Source organism: Palaemon carinicauda, chromosome 1 (assembly GCF_036898095.1).
Source record: "Palaemon carinicauda isolate YSFRI2023 chromosome 1, ASM3689809v2, whole genome shotgun sequence".
NCBI classification, from domain to species: Eukaryota; Metazoa; Arthropoda; class Malacostraca; order Decapoda; family Palaemonidae; genus Palaemon; species Palaemon carinicauda.
In genome coordinates this window covers 12,875,677-12,888,430 of record NC_090725.1, presented here as the reverse complement: position 1 = coordinate 12,888,430, position 12,754 = coordinate 12,875,677, and the positions used below count along the sequence as shown (strand labels likewise).

The 12,754-nt window shown below is 35.1% G+C and overlaps 1 long non-coding RNA gene across 2 annotated transcripts; it reads left to right on the top strand.

The window, feature by feature from the left end:
• Positions 1 to 1,317: 1,317 nt before the first annotated feature.
• LOC137641513 (uncharacterized) lies at positions 1,318 to 11,224 on the top strand. Of its 2 annotated transcripts, none has more exons than XR_011044539.1 (4): positions 1,318 to 1,449; positions 7,509 to 7,622; positions 8,156 to 8,292; positions 10,694 to 11,224. It is a non-coding gene; the product is annotated as an uncharacterized lncRNA (long non-coding RNA). The 2 variants fall into 2 exon arrangements; XR_011044540.1 differs by lacking the exon at positions 1,318 to 1,449 and adding an exon at positions 1,550 to 1,667.
• Positions 11,225 to 12,754: the final 1,530 nt, after the last annotated feature.

Below are 12,754 nucleotides of genomic sequence, written 5' to 3'. Positions count from 1 at the left end.
GTCAGTGAAAATGTGAAAAGTTATTAAATGGGTTTTTTTTTTTCATAGAAGTGGCTTTAACTTTTCGATTAACAAAAGGATGGTGTATAATTGTAGCTGTGTGGTTTGAGTTCCAATTGGGCAATGTAATCACGTATAATCGTATTTGTTACTATAGGAATGAATTGAGATAATACTAAAAACTGTAGCCATAGGTCTAGAATTTAGAATGCAAATGAAATGTCGATAATATCTACTCTCTATGGATATTTTGTTCCCTTGCTTGAAAGAGGTTTGTATCATCGTAGAGTCTGCGTAATGTTTTGTTAGAAAGTGGCAGAACTGTTTTTAATCACATACTATGATTTAATCTGGAAAGAAATTTGATTAAAGATTGTTTTCACATTTTTAAAATTGTGAATGTGAGGATTAGATATTGTGAAAACTCTGTAATTTATGCAGATTGTTTTCATTACAAAAGTGTAAGGAGGAAACGAGAGTTTAAGGTGATGTTAGAAAATTGTTTGTTAATTAACTAAAATGAATTTTATTGAACAACTCGACATTTACATATTCATATTTTATTTTATTAATACAGAAAATAAACGCTTTGGTATAATTTTGCATACACATACTGCATGAATGCACATATATCATTCATTTTAATGAAAATACATACAATCCTTATGACAAATATATACAATTATTTTGCTTTAAGAAACAATCGTCTCACTTCCATTGGTTTGAAAGTCTTTGGCCAGCCACGCCCACCAATTAGGCTCTCTCTCTCTCTCTCTCTCTCTCTCTCTCTCTCTCTCTCTCTCTCTCTCTCTCTCTCCTCTCTCTCTCTCTCTCTCTCTCTCTCTCTCTCTCAAGTAAATACTGGAAGGCAGTAAGCGTCAAATCCATGGAAATATTAAATATTCGGAAGTGTATCCCAAGATAAAAGTTATTTTTAAGTTTAGATTTAAGTCAGCTCAGCACATGCACTTACACAGAGGTAAGTAGTTGGTAGAATAAAGGATTAATTTTGATCTTTAAGGGACTCTATACCACCAATGCATTGAAATTTCAGTTTAAATCAAAGTAGGAAATTACGTGATAAAAGCGAGAGTAGAAACACGGCTTTTTACTTAATTTTTAGAAAAATATTCTTGGGAAAACCTTTATGAATACGATTTATTTTGTATGCAACTCTTTTTTTTTTCTCATATCCATTAGCGTATGTATAATGACCTAATTGTCTCATTAGTAATGACTAGACTATTCCCTAAGTGGGGGGGGGGGGGGGGGGTTGCCCTGGCCTGTTTTTCGACCAACCAGACAGAACTGGTTTTCTGCATATTTGTTCTTCGTCTAAAAGGGTGACCTACTCGGTTGTCAGTGAACTTTCAAAAAAGTCCGTTTATAATCTGAAAATGGGAAGCCTTATTCAGCCATTAATACCAACAGTCTTCGTTCAGTATCACGGTAAACGGTTGTATTTATTTTGCATGAATTAATTTTGTTACTAAGTGATGATTATCTTCAGGGGGAAATTACTAGCGACATTTTAATGAAAAAAAAAACAAAAACAAAAAACCGTAGTTTCTCATACATTTGGTTCCATTAAGGAACTTTACTTAAAGGGCAGTTTTTTATGGCCCTGTCACACACACAGGACACCTACTCCCTGCAGAGACTACAAGGTCAGTTTATCGTGTACATTCTAAGGTATTTTACATATCACACATTTCGTGATTGTCAAATGCTTTCGTTTTCAAGCTGAGGTACTATTTAGGTTTAGCATTTATCCTCGCCTTATTTGCAATGACATATTTACTATTAGTTTTCATGTTGGTTCTGGCAGAATATTAATAAGTTAGGACGAATTTCTTGTGTAATTCTGATATTTGAGAAAATATTCTTTGGAAAGCATTTATTGATATGCCTTGTGTATTGAACAGTCATCAATATTTTCCTATCATTCACTAGTGGGCAGGCGTAATCAAAGCATTAGTTAGTAACTAAGCTCTTACTGTAACTGGGGCGGGGTGGCCCTAGTCTGTTTTTCGACCAGTCAGGCAAAAGTGGTGTTCAACGCAGGCCTATTTGCTCTTCGTTAAGAAGACGGGCATACTCATTGTCAGCTATTTTTTTTTTCTTAGATCAGTTTGTAATCTGAAAATAGGAAGTCTTATTTAGTTTAATGTAAAGGTAATAAGTTAAAAGTTTTGTTTTTAATGTATTAAGTTTTGAATTAATAAATGATGAATAGTTTCATGTAGAAATTTCCGAAGGCAATATCATTTTGATGGAATAAAGCTGGTTATTAGTGATGCACTAGATTGAATAAAGCGTCAATACTGTCTTTGATACTTCGTGGACGAAGCAACTTGAATCGAAGGCTTGACTATAAACTCTCTATTGATTTTTGCCTTTTCATAGCTTAAGGGCAAATTGTCCTCAAATACATCAGGGCAATAAACTTAGCTGTATCCTCGGTCAGGAGAGTTAAATTGTCTTAACGCTGTGTGCAGGTTACGTAACATAAGGTTTTGATGAGAACCAGAGTTCTATGAGCCTGGTGTGGACCATATTATAAATTATTAGCATCTTTGTGACCTTGTGATTAGCCATGCTTTGTCTAAAAGGGCTCTAATAAACGTGACTGTTCTAGCGCTTTTATGTTGGCTGTTTTGCAGTTGCTTTGCTTGTGAACGTGGCCCTTCAGTGTAAAGCAGTGATAAGCTTGGAATCTCTCTCTCTCTCTCTCTCTCTCTCTCTCTCTCTCTCTCTCTCTCTCTCTCTCTCTCTCTCTCTCTCTCTCTCAGAAAATAGCAAATACTTGGAATAGACTTCCACCAGATGTAATAAACAGTAACACGGTAAACAAGTTCAAGAATAAATTAGACAAGATCATAAAAACTTTCTAAATGCTTAAACCAAATCGCTCTACCAAAGCAAATGGAGTCTCCACGGATCGACAAAAAAGTCTTTTGAGACATCCGTAATCCTTGTAACTCCTTGAAACTCTCGCTCGTGTAATCTATCACCTTTCAACACACAGAAGTGACCTCATCATGACTACTTATCTCAAAATTACCCTTTTCTAAGAATTTGCTATGGTGACCCCCTTTAGGTATTCTACTAGTAATCCTTCCAGCCATGTGGATTTAAAGCCATCTTGCAGTCGATATCCTTCAGTCCTACTGGTGGCTTATTTCCTTGATTTCAAAGGGTCCAAAAATATCCCATTAATTTTCTATACAGTTTTCTGCTACACTGGTTGATTAATTCGATAGTTAAGATCCAATTTGTCTAAAGCTGTTGATCCTGAGAGAGAGAGAGAGAGAGAGAGAGAGAGAGAGAGAGAGGAGAGAGAGAGGAGAGAGAGAGAGAGAGAGGTTAACATTTACTTAATTGCATGAAGGAATTATTGTGAAGCCTTGTTGCCTCTCTCTCTCTCTCTCTCTCTCTCTCTCTCTCTCTCTCTCTCTCTCTCTCTCTCTCTCTCTCTCTCTCTCTCAAAGAAAATATTTGCTAAATCACTGGAAGCTTATTCAGTCTCTAAACCTATTCGAATAAACAATTTTTTTTCCTTAAAACACCATCGCTGATCAAATTCATTTGAATGAAATAATTATATTAGTTGATTTTTCATAATCCAGTCGACAAACAAATGTAATCACCTCATTAGTTATGGCAAAACTCTTCTTATAAGTACTATTAGTTCCTCGTCTGTGTTTTCGGTCTGCCAAGCAAAGGTCGTTACTTGCAGTTTTGCGCAAGGTGGGAAGACACAGAAACGCGTCTTCGGTGTTACCTAATTATAAAGATAATTGTTAACTTACCGGGTACATTTTTTTTCTTTTATGTCCAAAAGGACGATAAATACTTTCATGTGTAAATTACCTTCGGCATTGTTTTGTGAAGCAAAACTGGTTATAAGTAATAAATGTGTTTCTTCAGTACACAAAATCTAGGTTAATGATGATCTGCGAACTACGAATTTGTGTCCATGATTTAGACCAGGATCCACATTCTTACAGATTCTTACAGACGTTTTCCTGGAAGAGGCACCTAGGGGGCCTGTGGCTCCAGTATGGTAGCCAGGACACTATGTGGGTGGCGGTGGGACGTGGTGTTTATCTGAGCTTTATAATTGAATTTTTTATCCTGTGTTTTCCAAAATTTATCAAGTCTTGACTCAAACTCTGTCACTGTCTCTGAGTGTACCACCTCGTCCGGCAAATTGTTCCAAACGTTAACCACGCGGTTAGGGAAGGAGTATTTGCAACTGTTCAGCCTGGCTCTTGTCTTGAATAATTTCTTATCATGGCCCCTTGTCACACTATCCTCCCTCATCCTGAAAAGACCCTCAGTACACTCCTTATCATACTTGTTGTTGACGATCTTAAATGTTTCAATCTGATCTCCTCTCGATCTCCTGTACGCTAATGATGGTAGATCAAAATCTCTTAAGTCTCTCTTCACATGGCAGTTCCTTGAGACATGGCACCAGTTTCGATGCTCTCCTTTGCACATTTTCTATTGCATCGATATCCTTGATAAAATGTGGGCACCACACTTGGTTGGCATATTCTAGGCGTGGCTGTACCAAGGATGTGAAGAGAGGCTTAAATGTTGCCGGTTCCAGGTGTACAAAAATTCTCCTAATGAGGCCCACTATCTTATTTGCCTTCTCTATTTTCTCAGCCAGATGGTCAGCAAAAGTAAGTTTGTCGTCTATGACTACACCAATGTCTCTTTCCGTTCTATTCTTGCTGATGTTGCTGTACATGATGTAGCCATTGTCGTCTACTGAGGTGTTGCCAATTCTCATGTATTTTGCTCTTCTCTGGATGGGTTCTGATTTAAACTATTTGTGCTTTGTTTTCTGGCACGTATGTTCATTTTCATGTACGGTGGCGACTTGTTTTTTTCGTATCGTGATGAGTTAAATTGTGTACCATCTCATAGAGGGAATTGGGAGTGAAATTTTGTCGAATTTATTCATGTAACTTATTGAGAAAAAAAGTTTTTATGTATGTATGTATGTATACCAACTCCTATCAAGTTTGAATGCATTTTGCGTGCTTAATCATTTGTTGATTATCATAAGTTTCAACATATTTGTAACCAGGTATGAACCGCGGTAACGTCAAGGGGGGGGGGGGGGGGGATACTGTGGGTGGCTTCTTGTGGGGGGGGGGGGGCGTTACTGAGGAATGGTCTGTATATGTGAAAGGGAAATATTTTTGGAAGATATAAATTATGAATCAAATTCACGTACATTATATAAATTAAGTCGAAAAAAAATGATATTGTTACCCCCAAATTTAGATTGTGTTCTTAATAGGGCCCACGTTTATTGAATTGTGCTACGACCTTTTTATTTATTTACTAAGTGTAATAGCTCGAAGCAAATATACATAGTTTGCTTAACCATATTGATACATTAGGTCACTTACTTTACTTTAAGGGCTGTTTACATGGTCCTATCACACAGAGGAACACTTAATCCCTGCAGGACCTACAAGATCTGTTTGTCATATACATTATTAGGTATTTATCGTATCATACATCGTATTCCGTGTTTGTCATATCCACATATTATTGAAACTCTGGAAACGAAAACGTCTTCAGTTTCTTTTTGAAAGCCATAATATCTTCAGTCTTTCGAATGTATAGTGGGAGCTTATTGTATAGTCATGGGACCGCTTATTTGAAAGCTGTAGAATCTACAGTAAAAGTTTAAAGGTTTAAATTCCGATCATGAATGGCAGAGGCTAGGGACAGTGGCATTGCCCTATTGAGCAGGACAATTCCCTAGAGGCTAACCATATATATGTACATATGATCAGCGCCCAAGTCTCCTCTCCACCTAAGCCAGGACCAAGGAGGGCCAGGCAATGGGTGTTGATGACTCACCAGATAGACCTATAGGCTCCCTCAAACCCCCTATCCTTAGCTCACAAAGATGGTGAGGTTGCAGCCACCAAATGAAATTGACATGTATCTTGGTTCCATTAACTCGAAACTATCTAACTATTCTCGTGTCAGCACAATATGTAGCAATTCTCTTAGATGTTTTGAACGTCCGATTCTGATAACTAGAGTCATTGCACAAAGACCTTAGTCTAGCTTAAATAGGTAGCCAGTGTAATTTAATAAGTATTGGAGTGATACTTTCTTGAGGTGGGGCACCTTTTTATCAGTCATGCAGCTATGTTTATTATGTTTTGTAATATCTTAAGTTGTCATTTGAGATCGTAACAGAGCGAGTTTCAATAGTCAATTCCGGAAATAACACAGGACTTATCATAGTCTCAGTTTGCCTTACTTCTGGAGTGACATAATTATGACGTCATTATAACAAAACCGAAAATGACGAGTGAACTTGTCCATTGTAGTTATAATATAAACTGGAAAGAAATTATTTTCACACACCAAGGCCCGCTTGAACAGATTTTTAGTGTCTGATGGAGGGCAAGAAGTAAACCCCTAAAAGTAATACCAGGGAAGTCGGACAATCGTTTAGCGGTTGTCCAAAGTTATTTCGGTTTGGTTTTGGAAAGAGACAGATTCGACCGGCGTTGTCCTTATTAGTCGGACTTACAACTAAAGGTAAAGTTTATTTGATTTTGAGATCCCTGAAGGTCCCTCACCCTAAATTTTCTCATCCAAAGATCTGTCACCCTGAGCGAGGATCTTTAAGTGTTAGTTTATATTAATAAAACAATTATAAAATAAAAGTAATTTATTGAGACGTACGATAATACCCAAAATGTGAATATGGATATTGTGCAACGATATGTTCACATAACTTCTCAATGTGGCATGAATTACTGCAGGTATGAGTTTAACAATTCTTGCAGCCACACATTGGCTTTATATAGCATGATATATCGATTTCTTTAGTAATCCCAGGACCGCCTAACGTTACTATATTTGCTTAGAAGTATGAAACTCACTTCCCACCAAAAAGCTGTTGCAGTCAATCATAATTTTTTTTTTCCAGATAGGTTTACTTGACGTCTTGTTTTTGTTCCTCCAATTCGTTCACCCCAGGAATACGTTATGAAGTATAAACCCACTTCTGCAGTCACAGTCTATAACTATAACTACTATACTGTAGTATAACAATCTTTGTTATTTGTGAAATTTTACTTAAATTTTAACCAGTAAAGCAAGGAAAAATCTCTTCAGCTGGTATGTTCCTGTGTACTAGTTCCCTGTCATTTGTGGCCAATAGTTTGAGGTGTGGTGTTTTTTGAGTTGATTAATACAACCAATGGATTGTGACTGTTCAACAAATAAACCTCTTGTATTTGTTAGGGCTATCATGGATATCTTGTAACTAAATAATTTTTTTGTTTTATTTATGCCTGGCAGTAAACTCAGCTGTTAACATTAGATAGTCAACAAGTAATTAGTGTCTTAAGCTTTGAATGAATCTTGATCTAATTTGGGGAGAATTTAGTCTTAAGTTTAGAAGTAGGCAAAAGTGAAAATGTTGCTAAAATGTCCTTTCCAATTCTTTCCAGATTTGTGCTCCAGTTTGCTTGTGACACTGAGGACTGGAAGAGGACACAAAGGCTGTGATGCAACAAGTTGAGAAATTGCAAGATCTTGAATCCTTTGTCTTCGGATTTAGCCAAGTTAAGTACGACGCCATCAAAGATGAACTGGTTATGTAAACTTCGCTTGAATAGTGAAATTGTTTTTAGGTTCTATGCTTTTTAGAAGACAGGTTAGATTTGGGAGCATTTGGTGCTGGTATGAAGTCCCTCAATCACGTACAGAACAATATTAGATTATGATGTGTAAATAACAGATATTTGAAATCTTTATATTGGTGTTCTATTCAGTGATAGGCCTCGTAGGATTCACTTAAGCTATGTTTGATCAATTATCATAAATTTGTTTTGATTCATGTTTTTTTGTTACTAATTCCTGGTAGATGGTAGGCTTTAAATTAATGCATTTTTGTAAAAAGAAAAATTCAAAAGCAAGTATAGTTTAATTCTACATCTCCATATAGACATTGAATAATACTTACCTAATTTTTTGGCAACAAAACTTAAGTTTACTTTTTGGCAAAATTGTTTTAGGAAAAATTAGTTACGTACAATAGGTAAAAGCAAAAATTCTGTGGGAATGTCCATTTTAACCCTCCCCAATTTTGTTCCAGTTTGCTTATGGTACGCATGCGCAGAGGTGCAGACGTTGATGTTCAAGTTGAAAAAAGGTCTTTGATATCCTGTCTTCCACATGAGCCGAGTTGAAGTATATCTTCAATAATTTAATTCTGTAAACTTCGTTTTGATGGTAAATTTAGTTTGAAAGTTGTCTGCTTTTCAGAACCTAGGTTAAATTTTGTGGCATTTAGTGCTAGAGTGAAGTTAGACTGGACTAGATTGAGTAAGTATCCGCTATTGAAGAAATGTATTTGTAGGCATTGGTTTTCCATTTTTTTTTTTGTAGTAGTAGTAGTAGTAGTAGTAGTAGTAGTAGTAGTAGTAGTAGTAGTAGTAGTAGTAGTAGTGCAGTCTTTAGATTAAAATTTCAGTGATAGGATCCCTCAAACTGTATTAGATCAAAGAATAATACACATATTTTGCTGGATGATTTTTCTTTTTAGTAAAGCTCACCTTAAATTAATGCTTTTTTTGTTATAAAAATTTTTAAACTCGAGTAAGTTTAGAGTTTAGTTCTATATTTTTGTTTAGTTGTGAGATGGTCAGCTACTTAGAATAAAAATTTTAGTTAAAAAAAAACTTGAATCAACCTGATTTTGGCAAAAATTTTCAGGTTAGTGTGTGAAGCTGTAAATCAGTTAACAAGTTGAATTCTTATTGTAAGTGGGTAGTGATGTCAGTGCACTGTAGATATTAATTCAACCCAGTTTAATTTTTGTTAAGCAAAGGATTTTCTACTCATAATTGTGTGAATTTACTGTTGAAAACTTTACATAGGAACTCAAGCACATCTTTTTATTAGTTCTTAAAGTATCCTAGATTTTTTTTTTTGGGGGGGGGGGGTCCTGAAATATTCTAATTTCATCACCAAATTATCAAAATATTTCGGTCATTAGAATATCATAGTTTTTGTTGCTTAAATCATCCTAATCCTTTTGGAGCTTGTAATATTTTGCTTTTGGGTGCTTAAGATATCCTACTTTTGGGGGCTTAAAATATCCTACTTTTGGGGGCTTAAAATATCCTACTTTTGGGGGCTTAAAATGTCCTACTTTTGGGGCTTAAAATATCCTACTTTTGGGGCCTAAAATATCCTACTTTTAGGGCCTAAAATATCCTACTTTTGGGGCCTGAAATTTCTTACTTTTGGGGTTTAAAATGTTTTACTTTTGGGGCCTGAAATTTCTTACTTTTGGGGTTTAAAATATCTTACTTTTTGGGGTTTAAAATATCTTACTTTTTGGGGTTTAAAATATCTTACTTTTTGGGGCTTAAAATATCTTACTTTTTGGGGCTTAAAATATCTTACTTTTTGGGGTTTAAAATATCTTACTTTTTGAGGCTTAAAATATCTTACTTTTTGGGGCTTAAAATATCTTACTTTTGGGGGCTTAAAATATATGACTTTTTGGGGTTTAAAATATCTTAATTTTGGGGGCTTAAAATATCTTACTTTTTGGGGCTTAACATATCTTACTGTTTGGGGTTTAAAATATCTTACTTTTTGGGGCTTAAAATATCTTACTTTTGGGGGCTTGAAATATCTTACTTTTTGGGGATTAAAATATCTTACTTTTTGGGGCTTAAAATATCCTTCTTTTGGGGATTAAAATGTCTTACTTTTAGGGTTTGAAATATCTTACTTTTGGGGGCTTAAAACATCTTACTTTTGGGGGCTTAAAATATCTTTCTTTTTGGGATTAAAATATCTTACTTTTGGAGAATTGGGGTTTGAAATTTCTTACTTTTGGGGTTTAAAATGTCTTACTTTTGGGGGGCTTAAAATATCTTACTTTTTGGGGGCATAAAATATCTTACTTTTTAGAGTTTGAAATCTCTTACTTTTGGGGGCTTAAAATATCTTTTTTTTCGGGGGCTTAAAATATCTTACTTTTGGAGACTTAGGAGACTTAAAATATCTTGCTTTTTAGGGTTTAGAATATCTTACTTTTGGGGGCTTGAAATATCTTACTTTTGGGGGTTTTAAATGTCTTACTTTTTGGGGTTTTAAATATCTTACTTTTTGGGCCTTAAAATATCTTTCTTTTGGGCTTAGAATATCTTACTTTTTGAGGACTTAAAACTTCCTACTTTTGGGGGCTTAAAATATCCTACTATTGGGGGCTTAAAATATCCTACTATTGGGGGCTTAGAATATCCTACTTTTGGGGGCTTAAAATATCCTACTTTTGGGGGCTTAAAATATCCTACTTTTGGGGGCTTAAAATATCCTACTTTTTGGGGCTTAAAATATCCTACTTTTTGGGGCTTAAAATATCCCACTTTTTGGGGCTTAAAATATCCTATTTTTGGGGGCTTAGAATATCCTACTTTTGGGGCTTAAAATATCCTATTTTTGGGGGCTTTAAGTATCCTACTTTGGAAGCATAAGATATCCTAATTGGTTTTCGATTGAACTGATTTATTAAACATATATTATTGCTTAAAAATTACTGAACAGTATTTAATTTATTCTTTACAAATCTTGATTAGTAATTTTCTGAGTTCCTATTAACACTTTTGTCTTTCAGGTTAATGTGGCTTAAAACAATTTAACCAAAAGAATGATGACCATTAAGAGTTATCCTGGAACAGTCAACTCTCCTGGTAAAGTTCTTCAGTGGGAGAAGATCAAGTGGAACTTCAAGAACACCTTTTTGGGCATTTGTAGGAATGCCCCTATTTAAATTAATTTTTCACAAGGTTTTAAGTATCTAGTCCAAGCATTAAATCTTGAACAATGTGCTCAGTTATATTGCTAGCTGAGTAATTTTCTTAAATTCTTTCTATTTTAGTAACATGAATTTAACTTTTATACATTGAATTCCCATTCAAAATTGCTTTAATGAATAGTTGATGACTTAAATTTAGTTATGAATCAATTTAGGCCTTTTTAAAACCGTGTCAATAACTAAGATTGTAATCTTGCGTAAACTAACCTGAAGTTTTTAGATAATCCTGCAGGAGTTATTTCAGGCCGGAGTTATTTCAGGCCGGAGTTATTTCAGGCCGGAGTTATTTCAGGCCGGAGTTATTTCAGGCCGGAGTTATTTCAGGCCGGAGTTATTTCAGGCCGGAGTTATTTCAGGCCGGAGTTATTTCAGGCCGGAGTTATTTCAGGCCGGAGTTATTTCAGGCCGGAGTTATTTCAGGCCGGAGTTATTTCAGGCCGGAGTTATTTCAGGCCGGAGTTATTTCAGGCCGGAGTTATTTCAGGCCGGAGTTATTTCAGGCCGGAGTTATCTTATTTCGGGTTGGAATCATTTGAAGTAGGAGTTTTCTTCAGGTAGAGGGTGGGCTATTCCAAGTAGGAGTTTTTTCAGGTAGGAGTTATTTCATTTCAGGTAGGAGTAATTTCAAGTAGGAGTTATTTCATTTCAGGTAGGAGGTGGGTTATTTCAGGTAGGAGTTATTTCAGGTAGAGGGTGGGCTATTTCACGTAGGAGTTATTTCAGGTAGAGCCCAGGCTATTTCAAGTAGGAGTCATTTAAGGTATGAGTTTTTTTTTTCAGGTAGATGGAAGACTATTCTGGGTAGAGACTGGGATATTTCAAGTTATTATTATTTCAAGTAGTACTTTCACATAGAGGCTAGGATAGTCTGGTAGGAGTTCTTTCAGGTAGAGAGCTGGGCTGTTTCAGGTAGAGGCTGAGCTATTTCAGGTAGAGACTGAGCTATTTCCGTTAAATTTTAGTCGAGTGATATCTTCAGTATTTATTTATTTAATACAGTGGGATTGAACATTCAAATCATGAGATCCTAGAAGCAAAATTTTCCTAAGGTTTTTTATTTGTCTATTTTGACTTTCAAGAATTGAGTATTTCTATTAAGATTTTGAAAACCTTTATGAGTATTAAAGCAGTTTTTAGTTTATAATCTATATCTCTTTTGAATTTCAGGGAAAGGGAACTGATAGTAAATTAGTAGGGAAATTTTTAAACTAGTGTTACTGTATTAGGAATGAATAGTTATATAAGAGTAATAAATTATCCGGTGCCAAAACTTTCAGTTGATGGAAATAAGGTTTTTGTTTTTAAGTGTACATAATTTATCTCTTTTTGCAGCATTTGAATTAGACTGCTTTAAATGCTTATTTCAAGGTGTGTTCTTGTTTAGCCTTTGAATTCTTCTCTCTGTCCTATAAGCTTAAGATTCCTTAACACAAAACCCTTTCTAGTTTCAATAGTATACTTTGGATAGTTGATCCCCCATATCGTGTTTTAGATTTTATAAAGGGTAATAACTAACAAATGGATTTGAAGCAATCTAAAGTTTAAATACACTATTGGTCCTATTTTTAAAAATCTCGAGTAAATATTTTAATGTCCATAATTTGTGTAAAAACTTATCCCTCTTTTATTTTTAAATTTGTAAGATTCAGTATTTGATTAAATGTCCATCCTTCCTCCCCATGTTTAATTTCTCTCTCTCTCTCTCTCTCTCTCTCTCTCTCTCTCTCTCTCTCTCTCTCTCTCTCTCTCTCTCTCTCTCTCTCTCAATATATATAAGTTAGTAACTAGAGTAGTTTATAGAACATTCTAGGAGTATACTTTGAAATAAAAAGTTATATAATATAGGTGAAGGAAAGGTTA